This window comes from Hyperolius riggenbachi, chromosome 4 (genome assembly GCF_040937935.1).
Source record: "Hyperolius riggenbachi isolate aHypRig1 chromosome 4, aHypRig1.pri, whole genome shotgun sequence".
NCBI classification, from domain to species: Eukaryota; Metazoa; Chordata; class Amphibia; order Anura; family Hyperoliidae; genus Hyperolius; species Hyperolius riggenbachi.
In genome coordinates, this window is record NC_090649.1 from 227,140,474 (window position 1) to 227,160,584 (window position 20,111).

The window sequence follows — 20,111 nt, forward strand, 5'->3', positions numbered from 1 at the left end:
GAATGAATGGAAGGAGCGCTGAAAGGTGAAAATTGCTCTGGTGGTCAGGGGGTAAAACCCCTCGGTGGTGAAGTGGTTAATATAGCCTTAGAATTCCTAAGCTTTGGCAGTCTTTTCGTCACACTTACATACTATTCATATCGCAAATTATTTCTGTTTTAAGAAAGCAAACTTTTGTTTTTCTTATATTTTTCATATGTTACATACTTTTAATCAACAAGATTGTTGGATGTAAATTAGAAGAGTTGGAGAGTCTGAGTCGGTGGAATCATAAACTGAGGAGTTGGAGGATTTTTGTACAAACCCCACAGCAGAAACATCAGATCTGCTTCATGCTTGTTCAGGGTCTATGGCTAAGGCCCGGTTCACATTAGCGTTCGCTATCCGGATTTTTCGGATCTGATCTGGACCGCATACTGTACAAACGGAACGTACGTTCCGCATAGCAATGCAAAGGCTATGCGGACGTTCACATACGTACGTTCCGTACAGTACGGAGCCGGACCGGATCCGGACTCCGGACTCTTTTCCAACATGCGCTATTTTTTGTGTCCGGATCTCCGGCCCACGCATCCTGACCGGAGCCTGACCTGAGCCTGACAGCACCATCAGGAACACAGAAACCAATGGGAAACGGAAGGCACAGAACACACTGCCTACAAAAACCTGAGGTTCTACCCCACTTTCTATGCGTATCCAAGCGGCCATTTGGATGGGGACACATGGGCCAAGCATGTCTGGAGTGGAGCAGCAGTGACACACGTGCTGGAGCTGTTTGGCAGAATGTCGGAGGTGGAGGTGAGGCCTACAGCGGAGGAACCTGATTGTACATGTGCACCAGGTGCACCTTCTGCTGACCCGAACATTTTTTTATTTATATTTAACTATTTTTTGCCCAGGGATCCGGATGGCAGCCTGATGCATGCCTGATACAAACGGACCGGATCCGGATCGGAACCGTACGGTTCTGATCAGGATCAGGTCAGGATCCGATCAGGATCCGGTCCGTTTACTTGCCAAAACACAAGTGTGAACGGGGCCTAAAAGTATTAGAGGCAGAGGTTCAGTGAGACAGCAAGGAAATGTGCATTGTTAAAAAAGGAAATAAATATGTCAGCCTCCATATTCCTCTTGCTTCACTTGCTCTACTCTGTAACAAATTGTTTATCTTTATTTCTTCTATGCTATAAGTTCCTATGCCTTTTCTAATGTGGTCTGGCTTACTGCAGCTTTTCCTAATTGCACAGTAGCTGTGTTATCTCTGTTATATGATCTAATCTTCTCTCTATAGTCGGCACAGTCAGGCTGAGGCAGTCAGACTGGAATGTGCAGGGCTGCTTGTGATTAGCTAGAAGCTGTACACACCCCCTGCAGGCTCTGTGTGACTAACACACTCTGCTTAGCTGAGCCTATTAGAAGCTGGTTAGTTTGTTTGTAAACACTGCCTAAAACTGGCAATTACAAGCCAGGTTTGCAGCAGAGAATGGCAGAAACAGCACAGAGGGGACCAGGAGCACATAATGAATAGAATGGTATGCTTTTTATTGTAAGAATTTCAGAGTACAGATTCTCTTTAAGAGCAGGATGCTTGCAACAATGTGCAATACTGATTCTCTGATTCTAATTCTTCTACTAGACATATTTTGGAATATTGCACTGATATTATATTGTTTACATAAACCTTGTGTGTCCAGGGAGGAATGTAGCTCTCAGCAGGATGTTTGTTCTGCTGACCCATAAGCTACATTTTTCTGCTGTTATTAAAGAATGTGTGTGTGTGTGTGTGTGTGTGTGTGTGTGTGTGTGTGTGTGTGTGTGTGTGTGTGTGTGTGTGTGTGTGTGTGTGTGTGTGTGTGTGTGTGTGTGTGTGTGTGTGTGTGTGTGTGTGTGTGTGTGTGTGTGTGTGTTGTAAGAAACTGCTGTTTTATATTTTACTTCTACAAAATTATGCTCATGCGTAGTGTTAAAGAGACACTGAAGCTAAAAAAAAAATATGATGATGTAATAAATTGGTTGTGTAGTATGGATAATTACTAGAACATTAGTAGCAAAGAAAATATTCTCATATTTTTATTTTCAGTTATATTGGGGTTTTTTTTATGACGCTGCATCATTCTCTAATATTTGCAGTTTACACATTACTCAACATTCTAAATGATTTTACAGAGCAGGCTAGTAAACCTTTGAACTCTTCTCTGCAGAGAGAAAGAAAATACAATACACTTGAGATAACAAGCTTCAGAAGACAGAGCTCTCTGCGACTTTGGAAGTGGTGGAGCTCAATGGCTCTTTCTGCATAGATAACAACTAGAGTTTCTTAACTCTTCCTGTACTGGAATATATTACTTATGTCTCTGTTTCTAATGTTTTATTTCTTAGCTGTACTACACACACAAATCATATCATTTTTTTTTTTTCACTTCAGTGTCTCGAAGTATTTATCAGCAGTAATTTTGCAATGAAAATGAAAGGCAAGTTCCAGGAATGCTCTTATTATTAAAGGGAGCTTCCAGATTCCACCATAAATCCCCCCTTGGGCTTATCCCCACATTTAGGGTATAGTAATGCCTAAGCACTAAGATAGGGATGAGCTTCTTCTCCATCACATTGGACAAGTGTGCATTGAAAAGGGAAGGACAGGGTTTCCTGCCTATTTTTCTAGAGTACCTCCTACTGTTATGGACCAAGCAAGTTAACTGATATTGCCCAGGGACAATCAAAAACAGTCAGATACTGTGTTGACGGACTTTGAGCCGATTTCACAGTTTACGGTGGGCTTTGTGAATCAAGGCCAAACTGACACTTTCACTGTCAAGACACATGTTACTCAGATGCTACTTTCAGATTCAGACAGGCCTGGGATCACAAGGACATTTGGAATGAATTAGTAATTGGTAGGCTGGCAGATAGCATTGCTATCCCTTGGGGAACCATTACAGGATATTGCCCAATAGAAAGCAGCCCTGTAAATTAAAACATATCAGTCACTCTGCAAGCACAGTGGTCTGCTTCCAATACAACCCATATTCTGAAGGCTTAATCACATTATTAGCATTTACCTCAAAGGAAGCTATTTACAGTTGAAACAGTACACGGTATATCATTCTTTCTCTATGATAAAGAGTAATACAGTAAGTGTTTTAGGCTTACAGGTCATAGAAAGTCCTTTGTAATATAATCAAGCATTCAGGAGGCAGCTATGTCATGTGATCCAATCAATACAGCAATATGCTTTACTGTTTGCACAGTCATTGATTTTGCGGCATAATAAAAGGTGCAGCATCCTTGGTATCAGCGTGTGATTACACAATAAAGCAATCCTAATTAGAAAAACAACATTGCATGAGTAGCAGCCTTAATTAGTTACTGCATGCTGAACTTGTATGTCTAGAAACTGTCCAGTCTTCCATCAGAGATACAAATAAGTGACTGCATGCATGCTATTCCCATCAGTGTATAGGCCTCTTTCACATGGGAGGCTGAAGTGCACGTTTGCTGAGCAGTTCAGTCTCCTGTCTGCTGCCCGACAGTGCAATTTGGGTGCAATTTAAATGCAGCCGAATTGCACGGTAGTAACACCATGCATTTAAAGTGCTGACATATGGTGGTGTTACAGGGCAGCAGGACCGTCACATATTGCGTCTGAGCACAGCTGCGCTCACATCTGACTCCAAGGGGGGGGGGTCATTTGCGCAGCACCGGTACCATGCACTACCAAGCCAGTGCAGGAGAGCAGCTGACAGGTGGTGAATTCACTGCCTGTCAGGTGCCCATGTGAAAGGGGCCTAGTCATGTGTCCAAACCAACTGCATCATCTGCACGGACTATTCATAACCTTATGAGAGAATGCATCATCTGCACAGACTATTCATGGCCTTATGAGAGAATGCAACATCTGCACGGACTAGTCATGACCTTATGAAAGAATGCATCATCTGCACGGACTATTCATGACCTTATGAGAGAATGCAACATCTGCACGGACTAGTCATGACCTTATGAAAGAATGCAACATCTGCACGGACTATTCATGACCTTATGAGAGAATGCATCATCTGCACGGACTATTCATGACCTTATGAGAGAATGCAACATCTGCACGGACTATTCATGACCTTATGAGAGAATGCATCATCTGCACGGACTATTCATGACCTTATGAGAGAATGCAACATCTGCACGGACTATTCATGACCTTATGAGAGAATGCATCATCTGCACGGACTATTCATGACCTTATGAGAGAATGCAACATCTGCACAGACTATTCATGGCCTTATGAGAGAATGCAACATCTGCACGGACTATTCATGACCTTATGAGAGAATGCAACATCTGCACGGACTATTTATGACCTTATGAGAGAATGCATCATCTGCACAGACTATTCATGACCTTATGAGAGAATGCAACATCTGCACGGACTATTCATGACTTTATGAGAGAATGCATCATCTGCACGGACTATTCATGACCTTATGAGAGAATGCAACATCTGCACGGACTATTCATGACCTTATGAGAGAATGCAACATCTGCACGGACTATTCATGACCTTATGAGAGAATGCATCATCTGCACGGACAATTCATGACCTTATGAGAGAATACATCATCTGCATGGACTATTCATGACCTTATGAGAGAATACATCATCTGCACAGACTATTCATGACCTTATGAGAGAATGCATCATCTGCACGGACAATTCATGACCTTATGAGAGAATACATCATCTGCACGGACTATTCATGACCTTATGAGAGAATGCAACATCTGCACGGACTATTCATGACCTTATGAGAGAATGCAACATCTGCACGGACTATTCATGACCTTATGAGAGAATGCATCATCTGCACGGACTATTCATGACCTTATGAGAGAATGCATCATCTGCACGGACTATTCATGACCTTATGAGAGAATGCAACATCTGCACGGACTATTCATGACCTTATGAGAGAATGCATCATCTGCACGGACTATTCATGACCTTATGAGAGAATGCATCATCTGCACGGACTATTCATGACCTTATGAGAGAATGCAACATCTGCACGGACTATTCATGACCTTATGAGAGAATGCATCATCTGCACGGACTATTCATGACCTTATGAGAGAATGCATCATCTGCACGGACTATTCATGACCTTATGAGAGAATGCATCATCTGCACGGACTATTCATGACCTTATGAGAGAATGCAACATCTGCACGGACTATTCATGACCTTATGAGAGAATGCAACATCTGCACGGACTATTCATGACCTTATGAGAGAATGCATCATCTGCACGGACTATTCATGACCTTATGAGAGAATGCATCATCTGCACGGACTATTCATGACCTTATGAGAGAATGCATCATCTGCACGGACTATTCATGACCTTATGAGAGAATGCATCATCTGCACGGACTATTCATGACCTTATGAGAGAATGCAACATCTGCACGGACTATTCATGACCTTATGAGAGAATGCATCATCTGCACGGACTATTCATGACCTTATGAGAGAATGCATCATCTGCACGGACTATTCATGACCATATGAGAGAATAACTATATCCAAAAATATCACCAATTACCAACACAGCCAAGACAACGGCTCAATCCAAAAATACTAAGAGATATTTCAAATTATAATCGAATAAATATATTTTTTCTCCTTCTGCACTGTATCAGAATAACTTTGGATTATTTAAAAAAAGATGGTTTGAAACAACAGTTATGGTAACTATGTTATCTCCAGCATGAGATAAATTAACTAATTCATTTTGTGATTAACCTTAACCTCCCTGGCGTTCAATTTCTCCAGGATTTCAGTGCATCCAAAAGTGATGCAATTAATTTTCATAACCTTTTTTTTCCTGTAAATTGCCAAAATGTGTCAAGCAAGAGTCTAGCATACAGTGCAGGAGAGTATTGACATGCATGCACATCAATACTGTTCACAGCAGGCTTTGTATTGACATGTATATCTGTCAATACCTCAATGGAGGTTAATCCTTTGGCTCCCAAATATCTAAAACTTAACTTTCAACTAAGCCCAACCCTAACCTTAGCCTGTTAAAAGATCCTTAACCCACCCCTGATTCCTCAATAATCATTACCAATAACCAATGAAGCCCTAAGTATCTTTTCTATTTGGGATGTAGAATATAGTGCAAGATAGTCAGTTTGTCGCTATAAGTTTTTTCTTCTGTGAACTTGTTTTTTGTTTTTCTTTTAACAGGTCAGTGAACTTGATTTTTAATTTCCTGAATGTAGCTGTTCAGTAAAAGGTAGTGGTTGTAACCAGGGCAGTGGAGTCGGAGCAATTTTGGGTACCTGGCGTCGGCGGTATCATAAACTGATGAATTGGATGATTTTGTACCAACTCCACAAGCCTGGCTGTAGTCTTTGTTATCTAAATAATGTACCTGAACCAGTGACAAGATGTTCTGTTCAGAGCTCACATTACACTTCTTCCATGTATAGGTCTGCTACAATGGGAGACATTAGTGGTACATGGTGCAAGCCATATTTCTGTCTGTAGAAATAATATACTTCAAGTGTAATTCCAGCATAAAAGCTGGTCATGTCAAGCTTGATGCAGGATTGGGGATCTCAAAGTTAATTACTTACCACCTGAACTGCTGTCATTCATTATACAGGTGGCGCTCCACCCTCTTGGCAATACAGTTCGAAAAACCTCCAAGTCTGTGACTAAGTAGCCATGGTCCACCTCTAGCTCGGTAGCCACCAATAAGCAATTAGGCTGTGGCTGCTGAGCTGGGGGCAGGGTAATGCAGATGGGGTTGGTCAGAGCCTTGGCAAAACTTTGAAAAAAAGCCATCACTACTGCATTTCAGAGGGGGCTGCACACTCACCTGACTGAATGAATCAGGTAAGTGATCAACTCTGAGAACCCCCCATTCCTGCATCATTAAGACAGAGTCTGAAATGAAAGGCTCTGTCTTTTTGTACTGGAGGTACTCTCTAAAGTAAGTAGTATTTAGGTAGAAGTCCAACAGAAAACATATTTGGTTTAGTTCTATTCAGCGCTCTATGTGTTATTCCGCATCAAACAATATTATAGAGCCTAAGTTGCCTCTATAGCAGGTACTCACGTGAACATGGAGGTGAGACTCTGTGGACTGTTTATTGACAGGAGTAAGAGTCTTGTACTTATGAACAACTAGGAATCCCCATTCACATAAAAAGAGCTAAAGAAGCTGCTAAGTAGATGTAATGAAATATCTTTTAGAAACACTAAGATATCCAGTTGAAACTACCTCATTGTTTTGTGAAAATGTATGATTAGCAATAACATTGACAGAAATACTATAGAGCAGTGCTGTCCAACTTTGCGGGCAATCTAGCAGCAGATTTCCCCACAAAATGCTATTGGATTGGCCGCAGATTTGCCCACAAACTGCACTCAGATTGGCTGCAGATTTACCCACAAACTGCACTCAGATTGGCCGCAGATTTGCCCACAAACTGCACTCAGATTGGCCGCAGATTTGCCCACAAACTGCACTCAGATTGGCCGCAGATTTGCCCACAAACTGCACTCAGATTGGCCGCAGATTTGCCCACAAACTGCACTCAGATTGGCCGCAGATTTGCCCACAAACTGCACTCAGATTGGCCGCAGATTTGCCCACAAACTGCACTCAGATTGGCCGCAGATTTGCCCACAAACTGCACTCAGATTGGCCGCAGATTTGCCCACAAACTGCACTCAGATTGGCCGCAGATTTGCCCACAAACTGCACTCAGATTGGCCGCAGATTTACCCACAAACTGCACTCAGATTGGCCGCAGATTTACCCACAAACTGCACTCAGATTGGCTGCAGATTTACCCACAAACTGCACTCAGATTGGCTGCAGATTTACCCACAAACTGCACTCAGATTGGCTGCAGATTTACCCACAAACTGCACTCAGATTGGCTGCAGATTTACCCACAAACTGCACTCAGATTGGCTGCAGATTTACCCACAAACTGCACTCAGATTGGCTGCAGATTTACCCACAAACTGCACTCAGATTGGCTGCAGAGTTACCCACAAACTGCACTTAGATTGGCTGCAGATTTACCCACAAAATACATTCAGATTGGCTGCAGATTTACCCACAAAATACATTCAGATTGGCTGCAGATTTACCCACAAAATACATTCAGATTGGCTGCAGATTTACCCACAAAATACATTCAGATTGGCCGCAGATTTACCCACAAAATACACTCAGATTGGCTGCAGATTTGCCCACAAAATGCAGTCAGATTGGCCACAGATGTGCCCACAAAATGCACTCAATTGCCCGCAGATGTGCCCACAAAATGCACTCAGATTGCCCGCAGTTGTTCCCACAAAATGCACTCAGATTGCCCGCAGTTGTGCCCACAAAATGAATTCAGATTGCCCAGAACGCCCCCCCCCCCCCCCTCGTTGTCCCCCGTGCTGCCGCCTGCACCAGGATATTGCTGGTTTCCTTGCAACCCCAAAAACTTGCTGAAAGGAAGATTGTCCCCAAATTGGCTCAAGACTATAGGAATATTAGACTATGACAACAGTAAGGACATTAGATTGTGAGCTCCCTTGCGTTACAGTGTACTGTGTAATCCTCTGTGGAAAAGGTCAGTACTATATAAAAAGGTATGATAATTTAAAAAGGCTATTACTGTCTTCATCCAGACACCAACCCCAGAAATGCAGCAGCCTGTGCTGTGCTGATAGTGTTTATGTTGGAGCAACAAAAGTAAAAGCAAAGCGCTATAACCTGTGGATTTACACAGAGTCCCCATTAAAATCCGTGAAGGTGCTGGACTCCAAAATGCCATAAAATGCTTTAACTTACTTTGGGTTTTCTTGTCAGAGAGATGTCTCCCAGCCAGTGCTCTCACTGCACCCCGGACATGATTGCACGCTGGATGGCTTGTCGGCTATACCCACACAACTTTGTTTGGTGATTGAGGGGTCTTCCTTTCTGGCGGGTGCACGCTGTACAAGACGCCGAGACACTCACCTCAGATCAGCAGCGGCGGGCAGGAAATAGGACTGGAGCCAGTCAGACCGGTGCTCCAACGTTTTGTCCTACATTGTCGAAATATCCTACGCTAATGACAGAAGATGGAAACTCCATCGAGGAGACCTACAAATCGAAATAACCTACTATGGAAATAGGCTGATTGTATATGTGTTTTACTGTATGTTATTGCTAATAAAGTAATAACGGAAATAAGTTTGAAAATGCAGCAGTTATAGATGATTAATTTGTGCTCAGGGCGGTTGCACGGCCCCTAGAAAGGGGAACACTTGCCGCTGCACTCCCTCCAACCACAGGCTATTACTCTGCACACCCGTAGGGTAAAACGATGAGGGGAAATGAGAAAACCTAAATGCGCATGTGCAGAGTGTGCGTGGAAAGTACTGAGCACGCGCAGAAGGTAATGTAGGCAAAATCGACGCGTAAGACAAAACGTTGGAGCACCGGCGCATGGCAGCCGCGCGGTGAATTTGAATGGAGGGCGTGACATCATCGGTCACGTCCAGCATGTAAAGTCCCCCGTGCGGCTGTCATGCTCTGGTCACTGGTGTGACTGGTTCCTATCTTCTTCTACTGCTGCCGCCGCCGCCGCCGCCGATCTGAGGTGTATTAGAGGCAATCTACAGAAAACACACCTGATTTTTAAATGCTAAACACAAATACCCTTTCCAAAGAGGACTGAAAATTAAGACTTAACTTTTAATGATATGTATTAAAAAGATCTATTTGTTAAACACATAGAAAGTGAACAATTGGTAGGGGGGTATTATCGTTGGTAACAAATTACCATCCTCCCCTTTTCCAATGTCTAACCAAAAGCTCTACACATAACTCGACATGTTTCATTTCCTAAAGTGGAAATTTCGTCAGGAGTGAAAGTGCTCAGTGCTAGAGTGCCATATTGCTAAAAACAGTTACATTAATCACAAATCACATATCTAGTGTAACAAAAAAACAGAGTAACGGCCGTAACGAGACAGCCTGCTAGAGTTCATCATGGTGGCTGCCCTTTTATAGTGTATAGCCAGGGCTGAAGGTTGCTGGGTAAGGCGGGAGCCAATTCCTCCTCCCCGGAGGGAGTATCCCCTCATCCCATAGGTCAAAAGTAGAGTCCATCAAACATATTCCCCAATCAGTCCATTCCCCATACTCGCCAATGTAGAAGAGAAAACATACAATCATCCGCTTTCCAACTCCCTTTTTCCCATTGTCTGATCCTCCATTGTATATAGAACCCTTAACACTGAAAGCCAGTGTGGTGGCAAAACGTTAAAACTCTATAAAAGAGAGCTACGTATTCCGCGCCCTCTGATTGGTCCAGGCGGGGGCGCTGGGGGCGTGGACGGGCAGAGCGCTTGGAGGCCTACGTCAGAGCTGCGTAGACCAATAGGACGCCGCTCAGCCTCCATCAGCGCTCACTCCCGTCCGCATATGCGCATGAAAGGGACGCTTATGGACGTCATCACGTCCTAATGCGTTACCATAGTGATCCAAAGCGCATCCAGCCTTTGCTGGTAAAAGCGGACTACGTGCCAATCGTCATGGCAACGCATAAACAGAACATGGATACAGGCCTGAAAAGGCACCGTATCTGCATCACCAGAGGCGGCCAGGGAACGTTACTGATGCGGGGGGGCTGAGCGGGAGGGGGGGGGACTAATCATAAGGTTCAAAAGGGATCTACTATTGAGGGATAATCCATAAAGGAGTGGAAAAACCCATTTGGCAACCTGGGAAAATATACCCAATCTAACACAGGAGTAGGGTGGTACAGAGGGGAAACAAAAGAGGTCCCTCCGGCCCTCAGTGAGGTAGGAAATATATTCCAATTACTCATCCTATAGAGCCCAATGATGAACTGTATGAGGTACGTATTCACATAAGGGACATATATTGTTCCAGTCCCCATCAGTTACCGGTGTTTACAAAAAGGGAGAAAAAGTGAAGCCCTCATTGAGTCCCAGAGGGCTAAGGGTGCCCAGTCTGTATATCCAGCGGGCCTCCAATTGACGCAGTCTCTGATCCAAATTGCCCCCTCGGGGCCCCATCTTCCATCTTTGTATAACTCAAAATTTCAAACAAGACGGATCCCCGCCATGTTTCTCATGGAAGTGTCGGGCAACTGAAGTGTTGCGTTTGTAGTTAACATCCCCTAAATGCTCTAGGATTCTCTCCTTGACAACCCTTGTGGTCTCTCCCACATATATTAAAGGGCAGGGGCACTGGATTGCATATACTACTCCTTCACTGTTACAGTTGAAGAAATCCCATAGTTCAAAGGTGCGTCCGTCCTTAGGGGCAGTGAAGTTCTTACAGTTAAGGACATTGGCACAGGCCTTACATTTCCCACACCTATACATACCCTTGGGGGGGTTGGAGTTCAGCCAGGTTTTCCTTTCACTGGCAGTATTTCTGTCAGTTGGGGGCAAGAAAGAGTGTGTTAAATTGTCCCCCAAATTTTTCCCCCTTCTATAAGTGATGAGGGGTGCCCTTGGTAGATAAGCTTGTAATTGTGGGTCTAATTTCAGGATGGACCAGTGTCGCCCCAAAATTCGTTTTACATTGTTTGATTGATTAGAAAAAGTACTCACTATTCTCGCCTTTGTGCATTCTTTCGAAGAGTCCCTATTTTTAGGGATTAGAAGGTCCTTACGCTCAACTGTCTGTGCTTTTTCATATGCCTCCCTTACCACCTCTTTAGGGTAACCCCGTTCAGCTCTCCCCAAGGTTCACAAAGATATGCGCAATCCACCCGGTCGTCCGATTGTATCGGGTAATAACTGCCTCACAGAACAGACCAGTAAATATGTAGACTCATTCATGAGACCGTTTGTGGAAAGCCTCCCTGCATATTTACGTGACACCATGGACCTCTTGAACAAATTACATGATGTGCATATTGGGGACCAGGTGTGGCTAGCAAGTCTGGATGTAGAGGCCTTATACAATAATATTGATCATAATCTAGGCTTGAATGCCACGGGATACTACTTGCAGTCTAGAAGTGTCCATTTGGCAGAGCATTCAGCATTGATCCTTGACCTCTTGTCGTTTATTTTACATCATAATTATTTTCTATTTCAGAACAAGTACTACTTACAGAGGAGGGGTTGTGCAATGGGGACGGCCTGTGCCCCCTCATACGCAAACCTCTTCCTTGGATGGTGGGAGGACACAATTGTCTTCGGGGAGGAGCTGGCAGTATACACCTCCCACGTGATTTTCTGGGGCCGTTTCATAGATGACATCTTCATCTTGTGGGACGGCCCCAGGTTGTTGATTTCGTCGAACAGCTAAATACTAATGACATTGGTATGTTCTTTACCCACGAGATTCATAAGGATAGCATCAACTTTCTAGATGTGCAGATCCGGAAAAATAAGAAGGGTGGCCTTGATACTAAGATTTACCGTAAGCCTACGGCCACGAACTCCCTCTTGGAATGGCGTAGTTTTCATCCTGAGCCCCTTAAAAAGGGCATCCCAAAGGGACAGTTCCTGCGGGCTCGCAGGAACTGCACTAATGAATCAGACTTCACTGAAGAATGTAACACCCTAGGAAAGCGGTTCTCTGAACGGGGTTACCCTAAAGAGGTGGTAAGGGAGGCATATGAAAAAGCACAGACAGTTGAGCGTAAGGACCTCCTAATCCCTAAAAATAGGGACTCTTCGAAAGAATGCACAAAGGCGAGAATAGTGAGTACTTTTTCTAATCAATCAAACAATGTAAAACGAATTTTGGGGCGACACTGGTCCATCCTGAAATTAGACCCACAATTACAAGCTTATCTACCAAGGGCACCCCTCATCACTTATAGAAGGGGGAAAAATTTGGGGGACAATTTAACACACTCTTTCTTGCCCCCAACTGACAGAAATACTGCCAGTGAAAGGAAAACCTGGCTGAACTCCAACCCCCCCAAGGGTATGTATAGGTGTGGGAAATGTAAGGCTTGTGCCAATGTCCTTAACTGTAAGAACTTCACTGCCCCTAAGGACGGACGCACCTTTGAACTATGGGATTTCTTCAACTGTAACAGTGAAGGAGTAGTATATGCAATCCAGTGCCCCTGCCCTTTAATATATGTGGGAGAGACCACAAGGGTTGTCAAGGAGAGAATCCTAGAGCATTTAGGGGATGTTAACCACAAACGCAACACTTCAGTTGCCCGACACTTCCATGAGAAACATGGCGGGGATCCGTCTTGTTTGAAATTTTGGGTTATACAAAGATGGAAGATGGGGCCCCGAGGGGGCAATTTGGATCAGAGACTGCGTCAATTGGAGGCCCGCTGGATATACAGACTGGGCACCCTTAGCCCTCTGGGACTCAATGAGGGCTTCACTTTTTCTCCCTTTTTGTAAACACCGGTAACTGATGGGGACTGGAACAATATATGTCCCTTATGTGAATACGTACCTCATACAGTTCATCATTGGGCTCTATAGGATGAGTAATTGGAATATATTTCCTACCTCACTGAGGGCCGGAGGGACCTCTTTTGTTTCCCCTCTGTACCACCCTACTCCTGTGTTAGATTGGGTATATTTTCCCAGGTTGCCAAATGGGTTTTTCCACTCCTTTATGGATTATCCCTCAATAGTAGATCCCTTTTGAACCTTATGATTAGTCCCCCCCCTCCCGCTCAGCCCCCCCGCATCAGTAACGTTCCCTGGCCGCCTCTGGTGATGCAGATACGGTGCCTTTTCAGGCCTGTATCCATGTTCTGTTTATGTGTTGCCATGACGATTGGCACGTAGTCCGCTTTTACCAGCAAAGGCTGGATGCGCTTTGGATCACTATGGTAACGCATTAGGACGTGATGACGTCCATAAGCGTCCCTTTCATGCGCATATGCGGACGGGAGTGAGCGCTGATGGAGGCTGAGCGGCGTCCTATTGGTCTACGCAGCTCTGACGTAGGCCTCCAAGCGCTCTGCCCGTCCACGCCCCCAGCGCCCCCGCCTGGACCAATCAGAGGGCGCGGAATACGTAGCTCTCTTTTATAGAGTTTTAACGTTTTGCCACCACACTGGCTTTCAGTGTTAAGGGTTCTATATACAATGGAGGATCAGACAATGGGAAAAAGGGAGTTGGAAAGCGGATGATTGTATGTTTTCTCTTCTACATTGGCGAGTATGGGGAATGGACTGATTGGGGAATATGTTTGATGGACTCTACTTTTGACCTATGGGATGAGGGGATACTCCCTCCGGGGAGGAGGAATTGGCTCCCGCCTTACCCAGCAACCTTCAGCCCTGGCTATACACTATAAAAGGGCAGCCACCATGATGAACTCTAGCAGGCTGTCTCGTTACGGCCGTTACTCTGTTTTTTTGTTACACTAGATATGTGATTTGTGATTAATGTAACTGTTTTTAGCAATATGGCACTCTAGCACTGAGCACTTTCACTCCTGACGAAATTTCCACTTTAGGAAATGAAACATGTCGAGTTATGTGTAGAGCTTTTGGTTAGACATTGGAAAAGGGGAGGATGGTAATTTGTTACCAACGATAATACCCCCCTACCAATTGTTCACTTTCTATGTGTTTAACAAATAGATCTTTTTAATACATATCATTAAAAGTTAAGTCTTAATTTTCAGTCCTCTTTGGAAAGGGTATTTGTGTTTAGCGTGTATTAGAGGCAACAGCACGGGGGACAAAGAGGGGGAAGCCTGTAAATATATAATCTATAGTCCGCGCAGCATGGGGGAAAGGGTCTTTATTTAAAAAAAAAAAAAAAAAAGTTGCGCTACACGGAGCAGGCGGCAGGGGGGCCGCAGCAGGAGGCCTGGCGGGCCGCATGCGGCCCACGGGCCGCCAGTTGGACAGCACTGCTATAGAGGTTTCCATTACAGCTCTGCATCTGGGTGGACGCAGCACACATCCTGCTTTGAGAAGCTTAATCTCACTGGTATTATAAAGTATGTTAATTAATTCCCCAAAGCTTCAAATCTGAATCAAATGCTTACGGAAGCTACCATGGATCCGGCTAGCGGCTCACTGCTTTCTGAGAAGATGCTGACTCATTGGGCCTATAGACAGTATGTTGTCTGCAGTGACGTGACCCAAATAAGGCCATTTACTAATGATTTGCTGAATCATAAGCCGACTTGTTCCTCTTTTTATTTTATTATTTTTTTTAAGACTTGTACATAACAGGGTGCTTATAGCTAGCCCCATCCATCATTCTAAACCCCTTTAGTAAATCACCTGATCACAGTTGTGCTATCAGCCTTCCTCAGCAACAGAGATTTTCCAGTTAGCTTGACAACAATAAAAGTATCAGCATGCTGAGAGGATCTGTCACTGTCCAGGGTAAACAGTGTCAATCCTTTACACACACAGGTGACTGCCCCACATTTTGCACTGGCACAATGCCCAGCAACCAGAGAAGCCTGACCCTATCTGAAGCATCAGGGTTCCCACAAAAGACAGATCCTATCTGAAGAATAAGGGTTCCACAAAAGTGTCAGGGTTCCCACAGTAAGCCTGGCCCTATCTGAAGCATCAGGGTTCCCACAGAAGTGGACCCTATCTAGAGCATTGGCATTCCCACAGAAGCCAGACCCTATCTGAAGCATTAGGGTCCCCACAGAAGCCAGCCCCTACCTGAAAAATGAGGGTTCCCACAAAAGAATGAGGGTTCCCACAGTAAGTTTGACCCTATCTAAAAGCATCAGGGTCCCCACAGAAGCATCAGGGTCCCCACAGAAGCCTGGCCCTATCTGAAGCATCAAGGTCCCCACAGAAGCCTGGCCCTATCTGAAGCATCAGGGTCCCCACAGAAGGCTGACCCTATCTGAAGCATCAGGGTCCCCACAGAAGCCTGACCCTATCTGAAGCATCAGGGTCCCCACAGAAGCCTGACCCTATCTGAAGCATCAGGGTCCCCACAGAAGCCTGACCCTATCTGAAGCATCAGGGTCCCCACAGAAGCCTGGCCCTATCTGAAGCACCAGGGTCCCCACAGAAGCCTGGCCCTATCTGAAGCATCAGGGTCCCCATAGAAGCCTGGCCCTATCTGAAACATCAGGGTCCCCACAGAAGCCTGGCCCTATCTGAAGCATCAGGGGTCCCCACAGAAGCCTGACCCTATATGTAGCATCAGTGTCCCAACAGAAGCCTGACCCTATCTGAAACATCAGGTTCCCCACAGAAGCCTGACCCTATCTGAAGCATCAGTGTTCCCACAGAAGCCTGGCACTATCTGAAGCATCAGGGTCCCCACAGAAGCCTGGCCCTATCTGAAGCATCAGGGTCCTCACAGAAGCCTGACCCTATCTGTAGCATCAGGGTCCCCACAGAAGCCTGACCCTATCTGAAGCATCAGGGTCCCCACAGAAGCCTGACCCTATCTGTAGCATCAGGGTCCCCACAAAAGCCTGACCCTATCTGTAGCATCAGGGTCCCCACAGAAGCCTGGCCCTATCTGAAGCATCAGGGTCCCCACAGAAGCCTGGCCCTATCTGAAGCATCAGTGTCCCCACAGAAGCCTGGCCCTATCTGAAGCATCAGGGTCCCCACAGAAGCCTGACCCTATCTGTAGCATCAGGGTCCCCACAAAAGCCTGACCCTATCTGTAGCATCAGGGTCCCCACAAAAGCCTAACTCTATCTGAAGCATCAGGATCCCCACAGAAGCCTGACCCTATCTGAAGCATCAGTGTCCCCACAGAAGCCTGGCCCTATCTGAAGCATCAGGGTCCCCACAGAAGCCTGGCCCTATCTTAAGCATCAGGGGTCCCCGCAGAATCCTGACCCTATATGTAGCATCAGTGTCCCAACAGAAGCCTGACCCTATCTGAAGCATCAGTGTCCCCACAGAAGCCTGACTCTATCTGAAGCATCAGGGTCCCCACAAAAGCCTGACTCTATCTGAAGCATCAGTGTCCCCACAAAAGCCTGACTCTATCTGAAGCATCAGGGTCCCCACAGAAGCCTGGCACTATCTGAAGCATCAGGGGTCCCCACAGAATCCTGACCCTATATGTAGCATCAGTGTCCCAACAGAAGCCTGACCCTATCTGAAGCATCAGTGACCCCACAGAAGCCTGGCCCTATCTGAAGCATCAGGGTCCCCACAGAAGCCTGACCCTATCTGTAGCATCAAGGTCCCCACAGAAGCCTGACCCTATATGTAGCATCAGGGTCCCCACAGAAGCCTGGCCCTATCTGAAGCATCAGGGTCCCAACAGAAGCCTGGCCCTATCTGAAGCATCAGGGTCCCCACAGAAGCCTGACCCTATCTGTAGCATCAGGGTCCCCACAAAAGCCTGACGCTATCTGAAGCATCAGGGTCCCCACAGAAGCCTGACCCTATCTGTAGCATCAGTGTCCAACAGAAGCCTGACCCTATCTGAAGCATCAGTGTCCCCACATAAGCCTGACTCTATCTGAAGCATCAGGGTCCCCACAGAAGCCTGGCCCTATCTGAAGCATCAGGGTCCCCACAGAAGCCTGACCCTATCTGAAGCATCAGGGTCCCCACAGAAGCCTGACCCTATCTGTAGCATCAGGGTCCCCACAGAAGCCTGGCCCTATCTGAAGCATCAGGGTCCCCACAGAAGCCTGGCCCAATCTGAAGCATCAGGGTCCCCACAGAAGCCTGACCCTATCTGTAGCATCAGGCTCCCCACAGAAGCCTGACCCTATCTGTAGCATCAGGGTCCCCACAAAAGCCTGACCCTATCTGAAGCATCAGTGTCCCCACAGAAGCCTGACTCTATCTGAAGCATCAGGGTCCCCACAGAAGCCTGACGCTATCTGAAGCATCAGGGTCCCAACAGAAGCCTGACCCTATCTGAAGCATCAGTGTCCCCACAGAAGCCTGGCCCTATCTGAAGCATCAGGGTCCCCACAGAAGCCTGGCCCTATCTGAAGCATCAGGGGTCCCCGCAGAATCCTGACCCTATATGTAGCATCAGTGTCCCAACAGAAGCCTGACCCTATCTGAAGCATCAGTGTCCCCACAGAAGCCTGGCCCTATCTGAAGCATCAGGGTCCCCACAGAAGCCTGACCCTATCTGTAGCATCAGGGTCCCCACAAAAGCCTGACTCTATCTGAAGCATCAGGGTCCCCACAAAAGCCTGACTCTATCTGAAGCATCAGTGTCCCCACAGAAGCCTGACCCTATCTGAAGCATCAGGGGCCATTACTGCTTCAATCTCCTTCTGAAGTGTTCCTTTCTTCTGGAAGGGAAATTGTTCTCTTTACCTTTATTGCAATAGCTGCTCTCTGAGGGTCACTGACATGTTACTATATAGGCAACAGAAGTAGAGATTGAGTTAATGGGTTAATAGTGAATTCCTCCAGGGGGTATCAGATTCTAACATGACCCACATATCTAGTCTTTGTGAACAGATGTAATGATTCACTCCCACACCTTAGCAATGGCACAAGAAGCTGCAAACTCCTCTGCAATAAAACACCCTTGGAACAGCAAGCAGATATTATTTTAAGTAACAATCATTCCCAGCGACTCATTACAACAGCTACATTATGTCAATGTCAAGGCTGAGCATCTTTCAGAGGGAGACCGCTCTCCTGACACAAAGCCTATTTCTCCTCTTGTTTCCAACATACAGAAGAAATGCAAGGACATTAGCAATGTAGATATCATGTAACACATATGGCTACAAATGCTTGTCAACAGGACAGCGGCATTAGCCCCCCCCCCCCCCCCCCCCCCCCCAACAAAAAAAATTAGTAGATTTACCGATATTCTACTACTTAATTGATACAGTGAAATATCAGTAATATTTGCAGATATTTTACTATGACCTGTCCTAACCTCTCCTTACTTTCACACAGAACCCCCCCTCCTTGTGGTGCAAATCTTAACCTCCCAGTTGTGCCTAACCTACCCTTAACTAACCTGAGCCCCCATGGGCGCCTAACCTTAAAGAGAACCTGAACTGAAAATAAAAAGTCAAAATAAACATACACAGGTCATACTTGCCTCCCGTGTAGTGTGTTCATCAATCTCTTTCTCCTCTCCTGCATCATGTTTGTCCACTGTGATCGATGAAATTCTCTGTCCTCCATTTTGAAAATGGCCATTACCCCATAACAGCATCCTGGTCAGCATACTGTTTAACTGTTATATCGCCCACTTGAGCCATAGGGAAACATGGACATTACCTTGCACATTCAGTTGTAACTGACAGCGCATATATAACATGACAGCAACTGGTATATTTCAGTTCTGACAAAATCTTGCCAGAACTGGAAGGGATCACTGTAAGAAGAAAATGGTGAGCTTCTGAGAGGAACCGATGGCGAGGTAAGTATGTAATATTTATTTGCAGCTACATTATGTGTTTATTTTTAATAATTTTACTCAGTTCAGGTTCCCTTTAAACCCCACCCCCAGTGGGCAACTAAACTTAACCTTAGTCACCATCTATAATTACCTGCATGAAACTGTTACGCCATAATGGCTTATTCATTCCTCTCTCTCCCAAACTTTCACCACAAACCAATATCATAGTAATTCTGCAGCACTCTAGGTGTCCTCCAGCAGTATCTACTTAAAAAAAATAGTAAAGCAGTCACATTACTACTGCTGACAACTCAAAAATCAGTGTACTCTGTAGCCTGTCAGCACTGAGCCTGACGCATAACTAGAAGAGGTTTTGAAGATGCACACTGCCTAGAGTACTGCACTGAGAGCCTCAGAACACAGCAAAGTCGTGAAAGCATTATTTGCTAAACATTCGAAATATTAAAAACACTCGAGACAGAATACAACATCTTGTAGCCTTTTAAATCACAGATATAATCGCCACAGATAATATTAGCAACACATTTGCACTGCATTCCATTTGACAGCTAACTAGTTCCGTATGTTTGGTGTTGGCTGGTAATACATTCACTTAACGCTAATCATTTGAAGATGTGTCTAGAAATATGCAATAAATCTGTGCAGATAAAAATAATAATAAAAAAGTGTTTTTTTTTTTTATTGTAGGCAGAACCAGTTTAAAAGCAATAAGGAGATGTAATCATTTAATAGCAGAGGGTAATATAGGACTACTTAGGTGTCCTGTGCTACAC

At 45.3% G+C, this 20,111-nt stretch overlaps 1 protein-coding gene across 19 annotated transcripts in view; it reads right to left on the reverse strand.

Moving 5' to 3' along the window:
- DST (dystonin) overlaps positions 1-20,111 on the reverse strand; it is a 748,258-nt gene that overhangs the window by 644,803 nt on the left and 83,344 nt on the right. The window lies entirely within an intron of this gene.